Raw genomic sequence first — 17,622 nt, 5'->3', positions numbered from 1 at the left:
TTCAGGGCACAGGTAGCCGGGAGACGAACAGTTACATTCTTTTGAGTTTCTGATTAGCATTTCCAAAGGAGGCAATCAGATATGCATTTATCTCAGTGAGCAGAGGGATGACTTTGAATAGAATGGGAGGTAGGTTTGCCCTAAGCAGTTCTCAGCTTGAATTTTCCCTTTAGCTTAGTGATTTTGGGGGCCCAAGATATTTTCCTTTCACAGTAATAATGTTCCATGAGGCTGTCCCTTCCTATTCTAAAACTTGGTGGTCTGGTGAAGAAGTTTACAAGTGTCCTATCTGCATCCATCATCATATTATGCTCTTTGATTTTACCTTATTTCATCTGTTCAGACTAAACAGCTGTAAGTATTTGCTCCTATAGAAGCAACTTTATCTCCTATGTTACTTTAGTATTCTCCTTTGATCCTCTCCAGATTCGTTAAGTCATCTTTAAAGTTTCTTATCCCAGGACTTCTTTTGAATGCCTTAGAGACAAGGTGGATACTAAAGAAACTAAGCTAGACAATCTGCCTGTTTCATAATTTCCTTCCTTCCTGAGAAATGACTGGTGTTTTATCGATTCTTTTGACCAAATAATACCCTATACTGATGTTTTGAAGGCCTAATTATGCTCCTGTCTTTGCTAGTTACAGTCTTTGTCTTATTAATAGCGTATGGATTATTTTTCCCTCAATAGGTTATGTTGCTTTTTTTCCCAATTGAACCTTATTTGTTACTTGAAGGCCTGGCTGCATTGCCCAATCTGCAGATACTATTCTTGCTACCTCTTGGGCACCAGCACATACTCAAGTGTACACTATAAAACAGGAGGAACAGAGTATGTGCACCAGCACATACTCAAGCACATACAATATAAAACAGGAGGAACAGAACACACTGCTTCCATCAAAGTAAATCATGCTTTTCATCTTCTTCCTACTTCATGCTCAGGAACATAAATCTCAGTGGGATCTCTAGAGGGCCTATCCCATAATGTAAGCTCTAGGGCTTAACTATTGATATGTACAAGGTTAGTAAATGGAGCCTATGGTTCTACGACCAGATTGGGGATGTTTTCCGGGTGGCTTTGGCCCCAGTACATCAAACTCATGAGTCATAGATGACCCCTATTCTTTTTTTTTCTTTATTATTATTATTATTATTATTATTATACTTCAAGTTCTAGGGTACATGTGCATAACGTGCAGGTTTGTTACATATGTATACTTGTGCCATGTTGGTGTGCTGTGAAACTAGGCCTCATAAAACTTAGAAACTAGGCCTCATATAGAAAAAATTAACACCAGGTGGCTCTGGATAGGGTCCCACCCTGCCTCGATAGGGTCCCACCTTGATAGGGTCCCACCCTGCCAATTCCGGGAAACAACCTCATGGGGTCCCACCCTGCCAATTCCGGGGGTCCCACCCTGCCTCGAAGTTCCCGGAATCAGCAACTCCAGGAAAAAACCTCATAAGGTCCTGCTCTAACCAATTAGAACAAGACACCTTGCTCAGGCCATAGCTAGACCCAATTACCACGCGCCTAAAGCTTTGTTTGAATTTCGCACCTTAAGCTGTGTTTGAACTTGTGTTGGCCTATATAAACAACCTGTAACAAGCACTCGGGGTCCCAGGGCCAACTTAGAGCTTGGGACCCTAGCGCGCTAGTAATAAATAACTCTCTGCCATGAATCTCGTGTCGGTGATCCTTTGCGGCGACCCCTGCCCAGGAGGGAATCGACAGTTCGGTTCCAACAGCTGCACCCATCAACTCGTCAGCACCCATCAACTCGTCATTTACATCAGGTATAACTCCCAATGCAATCCCTCTCCTTCCCCCTCCCCATGATAGGCCCCAGTGTGTGATGTTCCCCTTCCTGAGTCCAAATGATCTCATTGTTCAGTTCCCACCTATGAGTGAGAACATGCGGTGTTTGGTTTTCTGTTCTTGTGATAGTTTGCTGAGAATGACGGTTTTTTCCAGCCGCGTCCATGTCCCTACAAAGGACACAAACTCATCCTTTTGTATGGCTGCATAGTATTCCATGGTGTATATGTGCCACATTTTCTTAACCCAGTCTGTCACTGATGGACATTTGGGTTGATTCCAAGTCTTTGCTATTGTGAACAGTGCCGCAATAAACATACGTGTGTATGTGTCTTTATAGCAGCATGATTTATAATCCTTTGGGTATATACCCAGTAATGGGATGGCTGGGTCATATGGTACTTCTAGTTCTAGATCCTTGAGGAATGACCATACTGTTTTCCATAATGGTTGAACTAGTTTACAATCCCAACAGTGTAAAAGTGTTCCTATTTCTCCACATCCTCTCCAGCACCTGTTGTTTCCTGACTTTTTAATGATTGCCATTCTAACTGGTGTGAGATGGTATCTCATTGTGGTTTTGATTTGCATTTCTCTGATGGCCAGTGATGATGAGCATTTTTTCATGTGTCTGTTGGCTGTATGAATGTCTTCTCTTGAGAAATGTCTGTTCATATCCTTTGCCCACTTTTTGATGGGGTTGTTTGTTTTTTTCCCTTTCCTTACTCCTTATACGAAAATTAATTCAAGATGGATTAGAGACTTAAATGTTAGACCTAATACCATAAAAACCCTAGAAGAAAACCTAGGTAATACCATTCAGGACATAGGCATGGGCAAGGACTTCATGTCTAAAACACCAAAAGCAATGACAACAAAAGCCAAAATTGACAAATGGGATCTAATTAAACTAAAGAGCTTCTGCACAGCAAAAGAAACTACCATCAGAGTGAACAGGCAACCTACAGAATGGGAGAAAATTTTTGCAATCTACTCATCTGACAAAGGCCTAATATCCAGAACCTACAAAGAACTCAAACAAATTTACAAGATGACCCCTATTCTTATGCTAAATGTGCCACTGTCCTCAAGGTAAAAACTATCCCCACTAGAGAGTAGGAAGGATAATACCTAGAGCCAATGTGCTTTCCTTCCTGTGAGGCTGTTTGTTATTGAAGCCACTTAGATGTGTTTTCTATCTTTACCCAAACATTCTGTCATCATATTCTTTGTAACTATTTCCTTCTTTTCTTATTTAACATATTTCTGTAAGGTCAGTAGAAAGATAAGATTCAGTTCTGTAATCTATATTGTATCCTTAAATATAATTTGTTTTTTTAAGTAAATGGAACATGAATTCAGTGACAAGTGGGAAAGAAGAAATGCTCAAATCAATTGGCCCATGTTTAGCAAAAATAATTTGGCAGAGCACCTATGTTGGTCATGAGGCCTTCATTAATTTAATAAATATTTATTTAGTCCTTAATATGTTCCAATCACTTTTATATTTGAACAGGCCAACATGGTACCTCATTCTTTTGGAGGCTTACAAACTACCAGAAAAGAAAAATAGTAAACTGGTAAATCTAATTACATAGAAGAAGGAAGTGAGCTCTAAGAATTAAAGATATACAAAAACTGAATTTTGAGGGAAGCAATAACAATAAGAAATGCATATTGCCAGGCACTTTATATATATTAACTTTTAATCTTCATAACAGTCTTATATCAGTTTGCTGGGGTTGCCATAACAAAACACCACAGATTGGGTAAACAACAGAAATTTATTTTATCACAGTCGTGGACACTGAAAGTCAAAGGAAAAGATGCTGGCAGGTTAGTTAGCCTCTCTGCTTGTCTTGCAAGTGGCTGCCTTCTCACTGTGTCCTCACGTGGTTTTTCCTCTGTGCATGCACACATCTGGTCTCTCTCTCTCCACACATACCTCTCTCTCTCTCTCTCTCTCTTGCTCTCAATGCGTGTGTGTGTGTGTGTGTGTGTGTGTGTAAGCATGCACAGGTGCACAAGAGCCTAGAACAGAGAGAGAGAGAGAAGGGAGGGAGAGAGAAGGGAACAATTAACTCCAAGAAATAAGATCCGTCATGGGCAATGATCTTTAATACATTAGCTTGTCCAGTAAAGAAACTTGGGACAATAGATATCAACTTCTCCCCAATTTTCCTATTAAATAAATCTCTCTTCTTTTGGGAAGTAAAAGGGTGGAGAGAATCGTGGCAGCTTTTTCCCCAGAACTTCCCCAAGGAAGGGTAAGTATTGAAGGGAGGTCACTAGTACTTCTTGAAAGGCAAGATTTGCTGGGAGTACCTATTTTATGACCCTAGAAAGAAATGTGAAGAGATGAAGAGAACAACTTCCTCCACATTTATCACCGAGGATTTTTAGATGTGCATTTATGTGTGCAAAAAAAAAAAAAAAAAAATCAAAGAAACACTAAGGCTTTATAAATTTAGAAAGACGAATTATCACAACAAGTTAAAATATACTATATTATACCCTAAAGGGGATATATCAGAATCGTCTGTGGGTCAGGGATGGAAGATACATAGTCTGAAAAAACTCTGCTAGTAATTCTGAAAGGATCCCTCAATTCCCCTCTGCCCTCTTTCCCTACACACATGAATTAAGAATCATTGATCTCAAGCAAGAAGGGAAAAGCGTCAAAAATAAGCCTTTGGGGAATATCAATATTTGGGATTTAAGCAAATGAAGATAAAATTATGAAATAGATCAATAACTTTCTAGAAAATTAGGAGAATGCCAGAGCAAAGGGGATTCCTAAAAGCCAAAGGTGCAGATGGTTTCAAGAAAGGGAGAATAGTTAATAACAAATGTTGCTTAATGGTCAATAATATCATTACTATTATTATTCTGATTTCAAATGAAAATGTGCCAGTTGTTTCACATCTGTTATCTCATTTGATCTCTCAACAATTGCATGAGGTAAAACTGAAGATTAGAGATGTTAAATAACTTGCTGGGATATAAATTCAGGCCTGGAGGATTCCAGAGCCTGTCCTATTGCCACACTGTTCTGTGAAGTCATTGGTGGTCTTGGTGGGAGTGGTTTTGGTAGATTATTAGGCACAGAAGCCAGAAAGTTTTGAGTTGACACAGTTAATAAAATTTAAGAGCGGATAGGCTGTGAGGACACCTGAAGTTTAACTGACAAACATGAGAGAGATGGAACCAGAGAGGGGAAATGAGTTCACCCTGTGTTTTGTTTTGTTTATATGATGCAGTTTCGTACAGTGACTTAGATCACATGTTCTTCATCCATACTGCATCTGCTGGAATCCCAGGTTGCTCATCAGCCATGTGTTATTTAATCTTTGAGTTACTAAATGATATTGAGTTATTTTAAAATTTAATTTTCAAACATATTTACTGTTTGTTTCTTTATTGTGTTTTGTTTGAAGACAGGGTCTCGCTTTGTCACACAGGTTGGAGTACAGTGACGATCGTAGCTTACTGCAATAAATACTACATTCACCTTGTCTTTTACTTTAACACTGAATTAATGTCCAGAGACATAATATTCTGTAGGATACTTAAGAGCTTTTATGTACATGATAACATTTTTTGTTGTTGTTCCCAGACTTAGAAATAACTGCAGTTGACAATACAGGTTTGAGCTGCACAGGTTCACTTCCATGCAAAGTTTCTTCCACTGCTGCCGCCCCTGAGACAGTAAGTCCTACTCCACCTCTTTCTCCTTCTCCTTTGCCTACTTAATGTGGAGAGAGTAAGGTTAAGACGTTTATGATGATCCACTTCCGTGTAGGGAACAGTAAATCTATTTTTTCTTCCTTATGATTTTCTTTACCTTTTCTTTTCTTTAGCCTACTTTATTGTAAGAATTCAGTATATAATACATATAACTACAATTAGTCAGCTGCTAATTTTTTTTTTTTTTTTTTGAGACAGGGTCTTGCTGTGTCACCCAGGCTGGAATGGAGAATGCAGTGGCACTATCCTAGCTCACTACAGACTTGGATGCCTGGGCTCAAGTGATCCTTTTACCTCAGCATCCTGAGTAGCTAAGGCTACAGGTGAGTGCCACCATGCCTAGCTAATTTTTAATTTTTTTGTAGAGACAGGGTCTCACTATGTTACCCAGGCTGATCTCAAATTCCTGGCTTCAAGGGATCCTCCTGACTCAGCCTCCCAAAGTGCTGGGATTACAGGCATGAGTCACCATGCCCAGACAACTGTTTATGTTATCAGTAACATAAACAGTTGCTGTCGACAGTAGGCTATTAACAGTTAAATTTTTGGGCAGTCAAAAGTTATATGCCGATTTCTGACTGCACAGGGAGGTCAGTGCCACTAACCCCTCCAACCTGGGTGAAAAAGCAAGACCCTGTCTCAAAACAAAACACAACAAAGAAACAAAAAGGAAATATTTTGGGAAATTAAATTTTAAACTAACTCAATATCATTTAGCAATTCAAACTCATCAAATAAACCAAACAAAAATATTATTCAAGGGTCAACTGCACTCAATATAGGTTTAAGTTTCCTCTTTTTATCTTTCCAAATAAATCTTTAATCCTGCTAAACTCTAGGGCCACTATTTTGGATAATTTTTCAATTATATTTTATGTATGCTTTTCGAGCATTTACTATAGGGAAAATGTCATACTAGACGCTAATGCCAAATTTCATGTTTCATATTTAAAACTGGCTCAAAGTGCTTTTGGTTTTGGGTTCCTTGCTTCAGTTCCAGAGATATAAAAAGAAATATACAGATGTTATTTGAAAATATTTCTTTGACAACAAAGCAGTAAATTTTAAACTGTTGTTGAAGAACAATCAGGAATCAACGATATAGTTTTTTCCTTAGATGCTGCTGAATCATAAAAGCCTATTTTAAAATGTTGCAATGCTCATACTTTAAAATTCTTTTCTTCCAAAGATATTAAAATAAGACATCAACACCCCAGCAATTTTTATGCATCTGGAAGGGTGTCCTGGCAATGGGATGCTGATGCTGTAGGGAGAATAATGGTCAGCATTTGAGACACAGGCAGCCCATCAGTGGATGAGCTCAGGGTGGGTTCCAGCCAGCAAAATCCAAAGGGTTGCCAACTCCCCAAGGACCAAAGTAAATCCCAGTAAATGCTCTCTGCAGAAAGTGTTATATTCTCAAAGTAAGTCTCAAGCATAAAATATGGTAGTTTCAAAAGAAATACTGGCCAGGCATGGTGGCTTGCACTTGCCCAGCACTTCAGGCTGAGGCAAAGGATTGTTTGAGTCCAGGAGTTCAAGACCAGCCTTAGCAAAACAACAAGACCCTATCTCTACAAAAGATAAGAAAACAAATTAGTCAGGCGTTTTAGCAAGAGCCTGTAGTCCTAGCTACTTGAGAGGCTGAGGTGGGAGGATTGCTTGAGCCCTGGAGTTTGAGGCTGCAGTGAGCTATGATCATGTCACTGTACTTCAACCTGGGTGACAGAGCAAGACCCTGTCTCAAAACAAAATACAATAAAAAATAAAAACAAGGCCGGGCGCGGTGGCTCAAGCCTGTAATCCCAGCACTTTGGGAGGCCGAGACGGGCGGATCATGAGTTCAGGAGATCGAGACCATCCTGGCTAACACGGTGAAACCCCGTCTCTACTAAAATACAAAAAAAATTAGCCGGGCGAGGTGGCGGGCGCCTGTACTCCCAGCTACTCGGGAGGCTGAGGCAGGAGAATGGCGTGAACCCGGGAGGCGGGGCTTGCAGTGAGCTGAGATCCGGCCACTGCACTCCAGCCTGGGCAACAGAGCTAGACTGTGTCTCAAAAAAAAAAAAAAAAAAAAAAAAAAAAAATATTTTGGGAAATTAAATTTTAAAATAACCAGTATCATTTAGCAACTTTTTATTGGAATTATAGAAATTTCTAAAATAGAGGAGGTAACATCTTTATTACTATAAAAAATAAATATTCATTGAGTGTTCATCTTGCTTCATATATACATTGCTCATCAAATATTAGCATTTGTTACTGAAATTTTAGATGGAAGAACTTAAAGAAAGGTTCCATAAACTGCCTGATGTTTAAAAAAAAAAAAAAAAAGAGAGAGAGAGGGGTCGGTGTGGTAGCTCATGCCTATAATCCTAGCACTTGAGAGGCTGTGGTAGGAAGATCGCCTCAGAAGGAGGCAATACTTAGCTCAGAGGGGGAACAAACTGAGCTCAAAGTTAATAGAAGAAAGGAAATAATAAGGATCAGAGCAGAAATAAATAAAATAGAGACCAACAACAGAAAATAATGACAGTAAAGATGGGTTTCTGAAAAAACAAACAAAATTCACAAACTTTTAACTAGACTAAGAAAGAAGTCTCAAATACATGAAATCAGAAATTAGAGAAGACAGTACAAGAAATACCAGAGAAATACAAAGAATCATTAGAGACTACTATGAACAATATGTATGCCAACAAACTGGATAACCTAGAAGAAAGGACTAAATTCTTACAAATATATAATCTTCCAATACCAAATCATGAAGAAATGGAAAATATGGACAGATTTATAATAAGTAAGGAGATTTAATTAGTAATCAAAAATCTCTCATCAAAGAAAAACCCAGGACCTGATGGCTATACTGGTGAATTCTATCAAACATGTAAAGAAGAATTGTCAGTTTTTCCCAAACTTTTTCAAAATATTTAAGAGGAGGAAATACATTCAAACTCATTTTATGAGGCCAAGATTATGCTGATACAAAAGCCAGACAAGTACCCTGTAAGGAAAGAAAATTACAGGCCAATATCCCTGACGAACATACATGCAAAAATCCTCATCAATTTCTAGCAAACAGCACATTAAAAGGATCATACACCATGATCAAGTGGGATTAATCACTGGGATTAAAGGGTTGCTCAACATACACAAATCAATAAATATGATATATGACATTAACAGAATGAAGGATAAATATCGTATGATGATCTCAATAGATGCAGAAAAGTACTTGAAAAAATTCATTATCATTTCATAATGAAAAGTTTGAACAAATTAGGTATAGAAACGATGTTCCTCAATATAATAAAGGCCATACAATACAAACCCACAGCTAACATCCTACTCAATGATGAAAAGTTGAGAGTTTTTCCTTTAAGATCAGAAACAAGACAAGGAAAATTATTTATGTTGTTTTAGGACAATTTTAGGGCCTCTTCCAGCTTGCAAGTAAAATTTTTTTTTTCACATGGCATACTGATGTTTGAAGTCACAACATAAAATTTAAGCATCTTTAGTATACTTATATTAACTAAGATTCATAAGGCTTTATCTATGCCTCATGTAATTTATTAAACTTTTTCTTTAAATTATATTTATACCCTTTTAAATAAATTCAAAATGTCCCTTCCACTTAAAAGATACTACGTTGCCGGGCACAGTGGTTCATGCCTGTAATCCCAGCACTTTGGGAGGCTGAGGCGGGCAGATCACGAGGTCAGGAGATCGAGACCATCCTGGCTAACACAGTGAAACCCTGTCTCTACTATATATATATATATAAATTAGCCAGTCGTGGTGGCGGGTGCCTGTGGTTCCTGCTACTCAGGAGGCTGAGGCAGGAGAATGGTGTGAACCAAGGAGGTGGAGCTTGCAGTGAGCCAAGATCGAGCCACTGCACTCCAGCCTGGGGACAGAGTGAGACTCCATCTCAAAATAAAAATAATAAATAAATAAATAAATAAATAATAAAAAAGATATTATGTTATACAAACTTGCAAAACATTTAATAAACCCAAGCATATCAATAACCCAGAAAAATTATCAGAATTTTATCCCGTATGCTTCATCCATTTTTTCCCTTTCTTTCCTTCCACTGAAGCATTTAAAGCAAATAATAGACATGTTATTCCACCCCTACATATGAATTCCTAAAGCTATAGGTATTTCTGTACATAACCACAGTATGTTCTTTCCATTTGGACAAGATGAAGATGATTTTAGAAAAGATAGCCTCTAAAGCTGCTTAAACTCTACACATAGGGAGGAAGATCCACTTAAATAATTCTAAATGTTGTATTATCGTTTCAAGAATTCCATTAGTAGTTCTTTACATTGTTTTTCAGTTCTAACTGTATCAGCACCTTAGAAATCTCCCTCTGACACTTATTATGAAGTACCCATTAAATCACTCAGCTATGTTTTTTTCTTTATATGTTCAAATCACAAGAAGAAAGCAGGATTTTTAGAGCTGTATATCATTGGTGAACAGCTTGCTATTTCTTCTGAATGACTAATGTGAGAAAAAAAAAGTTTTAAATAGCCGTGGCTCACCACAAGAAGTGTAGGGTATAAAGTTAATTCTGCAAAATATAGTAGCTTTTTTTTTTTTTTTTTTTTAAAAAGGGGAACAAACAAAAAAGAAACCCAATGAAGTATTACATTTTAATATTTTATCTTCCAGCATCTATATTCTTCTCCTAGAAGTTTAGTTTCCAGCATTCTTAATTCTTTTTCAAATTTGTTTCAATCTTTTTTCTGATGTGCCATTTCCTTTAATTGTAAAAATAGATGCCTATGCTACGAAATAGGTTTAATGAGCAAAAAAATAAGGAAGAGATAAAAATCACCCACAAATGCCAGCATCCAGAAATAACTAATCTATGTCAATGTGATATATAGATATAAATAATAGTCTGTTTCCATACTTTAACATCATATTATGCAGTGTTTTATACATATTATTCTAATTTATACTTGTATAATGATATTGTCAAACCATTTGTATATTTTTCGGATATTAGGATTTTTCTTTATTTTTTGCTATCATACACATTGTTTTTAGACAGCTTTATTGAGACATAAGTCACATACTGTACAATTCACTCATTCTAAGTGTACTTTTATGTGTTTTTTAAATCATATATATAAACCTGTGCAACCACCACCACAATCAACTAATGAACATTTTCATCATCCCCAAAAGAAACCCTGTACCCTTTAGTTATCATCCCCCTATCCACCCATCCTAGTTTCTCCCTGTCCCTCAACCCCAAGCCACCACTTCTCTATGGTCTTCTTTCATTTGGCACAATGTTTTCAAGAATTGTCCATGATGTAGCATGCGTCAAAACGTCATTCCTTTTTAAAGACTGATTATCACTCTGTTGCCCAGGCTGAAGTTCAGTGGTGCTGATAATGGTTTGGCTGTGTCGCCAGCCAAAATCTCACCTTGAATTGTATCTCCATAATCCCCACGTGTCAAGGGAGAGAAGAGGTGGAGATAATTGAATCATGGAAGTGGTTTCCCCCATGCAGTTCTCATGATAGTGAGTTTGTTCTCACGGGATCTGATGGGCCTGCCCTCCCTCCCTCCCTCCCTCGGTCCGTTCCTTCTTCCTTCCTTCCTTCCTTCCTTCCTTCCTTCCTTCCTTCCTTCCTTCCTTCCTTCGAGTTTTGCTCTTTAGCCCAGGCTGAAGTACAGTGGCGCGATCTCGGCTCACCACAGCCTCCGCCTTCTGGGTTTAAGCATTCTCCTGCCGCAGCCTCCCGAGTAGCTGGGATTACAGGCACCCACCACCACGCCCGGCTACTTTTTGTGTTTTTAGTAGAGACGGGGTTTCACAATGTTGGCCAGTCTGGTCTCAAACTCCTGACTTCGTAATCCACCCGCCTTGGACTCCCAAAGTGCTGGGATTACAGGCGTAAGCCACCGCACCTGGCTGGGGTCTGATGGTTTCAGGGGCTTCCCCCTGCGCTTGGCACTCACTCCATCCTGCTGCCCATGAAGAAGGAGCCTACTTCTTTGCCTTCTGCCGTGATTGTAAGTTTCCTTAAGTCTCCCCAGCAATGCAGAACTGTGAGTCAATCAAACCTATTTCCTCTATAAATTACCCAGTCTTGGGTATTTCTTCAGAGCAATGTGAGAATGGACTACTACAGGTGCCCATCACAGCTCACTTTAACCTCAAACTTCTGGGCTCTAGCGATCCTCCCATCTTGACTTCCCAAAGGGCTGTTGTTACAGGCAATCTGTGAACCACTGTGCCCAGCCTCATTACTTTTTATCGCTGAATAATATTCCAGTGTATAAATATACAACATTTCGTTGATTCATTCTTCAGTGATGGCATCCATAATGTTTGATCATGAATGCCTAAAATCAAAATGCATTTCTATTATTGTTTTTATTTGATATTAGAGTTTTAAAAAGAATTACTTGAACAAAGGGCATGAGTTCTTTCAAGGCTTTTAACACATATCATCAAATATTATGAATTTTATAGAAAAAATAGTATTGCCATTACTGGTTCAATTTGTATTTTTTGATCACTTGAGAAGATACATTTTTTCATGTTTTTAAGTTAATATTCTGTTAATTTTGGTATATTTTGCCCCACTTTATTTTGTGATGCCATTTTTTTTTTAATTGGTTGCAAAGCTCATTATCGAATGAAGATCTCACCTTGGTACACATGCTGCCCTGTCTCCATGTGCAAATCTTGCTCAGTCTTCACTTCTTAACTTAATTGCCGCTCCTGCCAACTACCCGTCCCTGCCCTCCTCAGTTCTGGTTAAGAGCCCCTACTCTGTATTGCTTTGCATCTTTATATAGTAATTGTTTAATTGACATTTTTGCCTATTAGGTTGTGAGCAGAACTGGAATGTACCCAAATAGGGCCGTGCAAGTTTATTGCCCAGGGGTAAAAACTGAGGCTAGCTAGTGGAGCCTGAAATCCAGTCCTTCTTACTTCCACAATCTGCAGTCAACAGGGGCACTTTTTTCTCCAGCTCCCCCAGAGGTACCCTGTGGACAGCAGCAGTCCTGGAAACTAAATCTATGTTTGCCATTGAATCTTTAATTCCTACACAGTGTTGGCCAAAACTTAATACACGTCTGTTGAAGAAAAGAAAGACGGAGAAAAGGAAAAAAGAAAAGATAACTTTTTACTCATCATCTGTTTTTCAAACATATTCCCTCTGTCCTTTGCCAAATAAATTTTAATATATTTTTATGTACTGACTTTAATTAATTTTTCTTTCATGAATCAGGCAGCCTCCAAACCAGAACAGGTTCAGAGAGGCTCCTGGAATTTAATTTTTAAAAATTCAATTAAATGTAATAATCTTTCTGGTGGACTTTTAAGACATATGTGCTCAGAAAGCACTTCCACTTTTTTTTTTTTTTTTACAAAGTCTCATATCCATCTGGAATTTAAAAAGATGATGTTTATTTTAATATGTAAGTAAACTTGATATCCTTTTTCAATAATTTGTGAGTTTCTTCAGAGCTATTTACATAATAATCAATTTGTTCCCCATTGATTCATGATGTTTACTAAGTTCTCATGTATGCTAAACTGTTTTAGATCTATCAATTCTGTTTCATTGCCTAACAATATTTGCAAAAATTGCCTATTCTATTATTTTTGTGATATAATATACCTTAATATCTTATAAAGAAAATCTCCTATAATTTTTGTTTCAAAATTTCCTTAGCTTTTCTCACAAACTTGCTTTTGAATTTCCAAAACATCATGTTTAATTCCAATAATGATAATATACCCAGGGCCACCTTCATTGGAATCATGGTAAATCTGGGATAAATTTTATAGGTCTTTATCATATGAATTTTTTTGATTTAGAAATGTGGAATAGCCATCTATTTAAACCTCACCATGTATTCGAATAGTTTTACGATGTTTTCTGTGTGTGTGGATGTGTATGTATGTGTTTATTAGACGCTGACATGTTTCTTGTTAGGGCAATTTCTAGAGATTTTTGTATTGTTTTGCTTTGTAATTTTCCATTTTTAGACAGGTTCTCACTCCAGGTTGGCGTGCAGTGGCACGATCACGGCTCACTGCAGCCTCAACCTCCCAGGCTCAAGGGATCCTCCCACCTCAGCCTCCTGAGTATCTGGGACTACAAGTGCATGCCACCATGCCTGGCTAATTTTTGTACTTTTTGTAGAGATGGGGTTTCGCCATGTTGCCCAGGCTGGTCTTGAACTCCTGGGCTCAAGTGATCTATCTGCCTTGGCCTCCCAAAGTACTAGGATTACAGGTGTGAGCCATCATGCTTGGCATTGTTTTGCATTTATTATTTTGTTGCTATTTGTATAAATCACTTTTCCCTATTTATTTACACACTGTTGTTATGCTGCAAATATTTTAATATAAAGTTTCTATTCTACCACTTTATTAAGCTCTGTTACTAATTCTAAAATTTTTGTAATCACTCTGTTAGGTTATCTAGACTCATAAAAATACCCATTGCAAATAATGAAGCTCTTTCAAATAATTACTGCTCTGTTTCTGTTAATCTTATGCCCTTACCAGAATTTCCAAAGGAAAGTTAGGTAACAATCTCTGTTTGCCTCATTAGACACTAGAGCATGTTGCTAATGACAAATTATATGAGTATCTGAGTTCCTTGAGACCAGTGCTCGTGCTTTCTCCATTTCTGAATCTTCAGCACCTGTCGCAATGCCTAGAATAAAGGAGGTGCATGATAAAAGTGTATCTCATCAATAAGCTGGTTCAAGTGAATAGAAATGTCTCTAAGGTTTTCCCATTAGTTATTATCCATGTTAAGGGTGTATCTTCTTATTCACAAATTTATGAGTTTGTATTTTAATTAATGCTACCTAATTACAAGAGTGGGAATTACTGATACTGATTTGTTACATGTTTCTAGAGGATTATTCTCACTAAACATAGATACTCTGTATGTTCTTTTTAATGGATATGCTTTACAGTAAGAAGTTATGCCAATAAACGCAAACCTACTGAGTGCTGTGTTCGTGATGTATTCAGTCTTTGAAAGTATCTATAGTAACATGGAGGTAAAGAATTATATAGCTTAGTCAAGTGACACAGGTATATAAACATTAGTTTTTCTTGGAATTATGCCAGACATCATAAATTAGAAAAAAACATTTTAAGCATATTTTTTAGACGTTGTACTAGATATTTTACCTATGTTACTTTTTGTTATTGTTGTTAATTTCATCAAAGGACTGTGATAAGAAGTTTTGAGATTTTAAAAGTATTTTTTAAATGTTACCATTAGACCCACTTTTGTATAACTGCCTTCAAAGGAATCATAGTTTTCCAGGTGGCCAGTCACGGTGGCTCATGCCTGTAATCCTCATCACTTTGGTAGGCCGAGATGAAAAGATTGCAAAGAGTTAATGACCAGCCTGGGCAACATAGTGAGACCCCATCTCAAAAAAAAAAAATTCCCAGGTAAATGATGATCTCCAAATCTATTTCTTTTAGACAACTGTGGTATAGAATTGTGACTAGTGTATTATTTTGTGATCTTTTTTGTTACATCCTTAGTGTCCAATAGGATTTTTGTTGCGTTTGCTTTAAATCTGAAATGCTGCATTTTAATTCAGCTACACAAATAATGCATGTTTTCAACAAAACTCAGATACAAATAATGTTCTAATATTGTTATTTATTTGCATATAGCATTAATCTCTAGTAAGTCTAACTTCACAATCTCTTTTCTCACTTTTCACTATACCTCTAGCTTCCAGCTGTTTTACCTAGAGACTCTAAGACCTATGACTGCCAGAATGAAAGATTGTTACTCTTTTCCCTTGCTTATTAAGGTAGGAGGCCATGATGACGTACTTTCCTCAGTCTCTTGGCTTTAACTGGATTTTAGCTTGGGAGAGTTACAGTGAAGGAATGAGTAATTATGGTTTAAAACTTTGCTTCTGTGTCATACAATAATGCTGCATCCTGAAATGTTGAGTCTTGTCTCTTTTCCTGGCAGAGGGCCAGAGGGTGTGATGACTCCGACTTGACTGATATAATTGAAATCAAAGACTTGCCAAGTTATACCAGCAACTCCAGCAAAACTGTGAATTTACTGGCCTTGGAGGACTATGGATTGAAACACACAAAACATCTTTGACTGTGCATGCCCTTCACACTGACTGCCTAGTTCCCTCACAGAAGACTGTACCATGTGGTAGTTGGTGTAAGAAATCATTGTGTATATGAATTTTGTCATGAGGACCTAGTGGTCAGCACTCCTTCACATTACAGAACAAGGAAAATATAGTATGTATAAACTCTTCAGCAATCCCTATTTTAGGGAGCCCAAATTCAATTCACCTAAATTGAAAAAGTTCAAATATAACAAAGGATTAGATCAGTTATCAAGCTAAATGAATCCCAAAGCATATTGCCTTCTAAACTAATTTTATTCTATACACAGCTGTAAGATTACTATGTAGATGGACTTTTTTTTTTTTTTTCAATTAGCTTTGTGCCACTCAGGAATATAAAAAATGTTTGAAATATCTTTTTGAATCCATTATTTGTTCCCAAATATTTATAAACTTCTTTCAATTTTAAGCCAAAATTCTGTTGCACACTGTGAATATAAAGTCAGCTGAATTATAATAGCTTGTTCATCCAACTTCTGTGAACAGGTAGACATTCACTGGAATCTTTCCAAGCCCTTGGCAATGGAAATTTTTACCTATTGGTTAAGGCAACGCTCTTTGCATTTCAAGTAGTGAACACGATGTTAATGCTTAAGCTATCTTAATTTTCCAAATGCTAATGGCATAGTTGAAAGTGTTAATAATATGACTATATCAGATCTTGTCTTTAGGGGGGCTTAATTTATCCTATCCTTGAGCAAACCATCTGGCATTGCTAAGCCCCAAGTTGCCTGGGCCTGTGTAACACTGGGTGGGTTTTAATTCTTTTGTCTAGCCTAGTAAATCATTCAATATGGTTAGTTTTTAAATGCCGGCTTGTTTTCAAAACTGAAATAGTAAGAGCTGATGATATAAACCAAAATTGAAACTAGAAGAAATTTCTCCTTCCTTATTTTACACAGAAGTGGGCTGGAGCTGCTGCAATCATGGGGATGTTTGATATTGCAACAAAGGAAGCAAAACAGAGCTAAATGAATCCTGTGCAATGAGGAGGCATTTTCAGGTAGTGGCCAGAAACTAGAAACTGCTCTTTTCTGGTTAAAAACATTTGTGACCCATAAATCCTTCTCACTGCTTACTGAATAGCACAGCTCTGAGATACAAACCAGCAAATTTACAAATCACAATGCTTTTCCTGCTGAACCAATAGCTGTAGCAAATATATATGTAAAATGCGATGGAAGAATGAAGACCTCTTTAAAAGCCTGAAGAAAATTTATACTAGATATGAAAGTTTGAGCAATCACATAAAAGCCCTAGTCCCTTAACATTGCTTTTAAGGTCATCAGTGTCCTGGATGTTGGTGACTTCCTTGGACCCATTTCTCCACTCCCCACCTTGAACTTCATGTTTAACTCTTATTTCTTCCAGTACTTAGTGAATACTCTCTTCTCTCCAAGCCTTTTCCTGGAGGAACATTCTCTTGTCTGACTTCCTAAGTCTGAGTTAAGTGGTCTCCTATGTCTCCTCTGATAAACTTATTTTACCCTGTCATTATTCTTAGCACACTTATTTAATGCCCTATTTACTGGCTTATCCTGCTTCTACGCTATAAGCTCTGGCATATCTGTCCTGTTCACCATTGTATCCTGAATGCCTGGCACTTAGAAAGCCTTCAATAAATACTTTTTGAATGGAGTTCATTGCAGAAACACTAAAGAATTTTTGCATGTTTTTACATTAAGAAAAATCTTAGTAGCAGGATCAGATCTCAGTCATATAGTACACTCAATTGTGCACATGATTCCTGTATTTATATTCTTTAAATAAACTGAATTTTAATTCCAAACTACCATTTCACTTGGATATCAAGAAATTTAATCTCAGTCATTTAGGGGCTGGATCCTTCCCTGGGATCTCACA

This window comes from Macaca nemestrina, chromosome 10 (assembly GCF_043159975.1).
Source record: "Macaca nemestrina isolate mMacNem1 chromosome 10, mMacNem.hap1, whole genome shotgun sequence".
NCBI lineage: Eukaryota > Metazoa > Chordata > Mammalia > Primates > Cercopithecidae > Macaca > Macaca nemestrina.
This window is presented reverse-complemented; position numbering follows the sequence as displayed.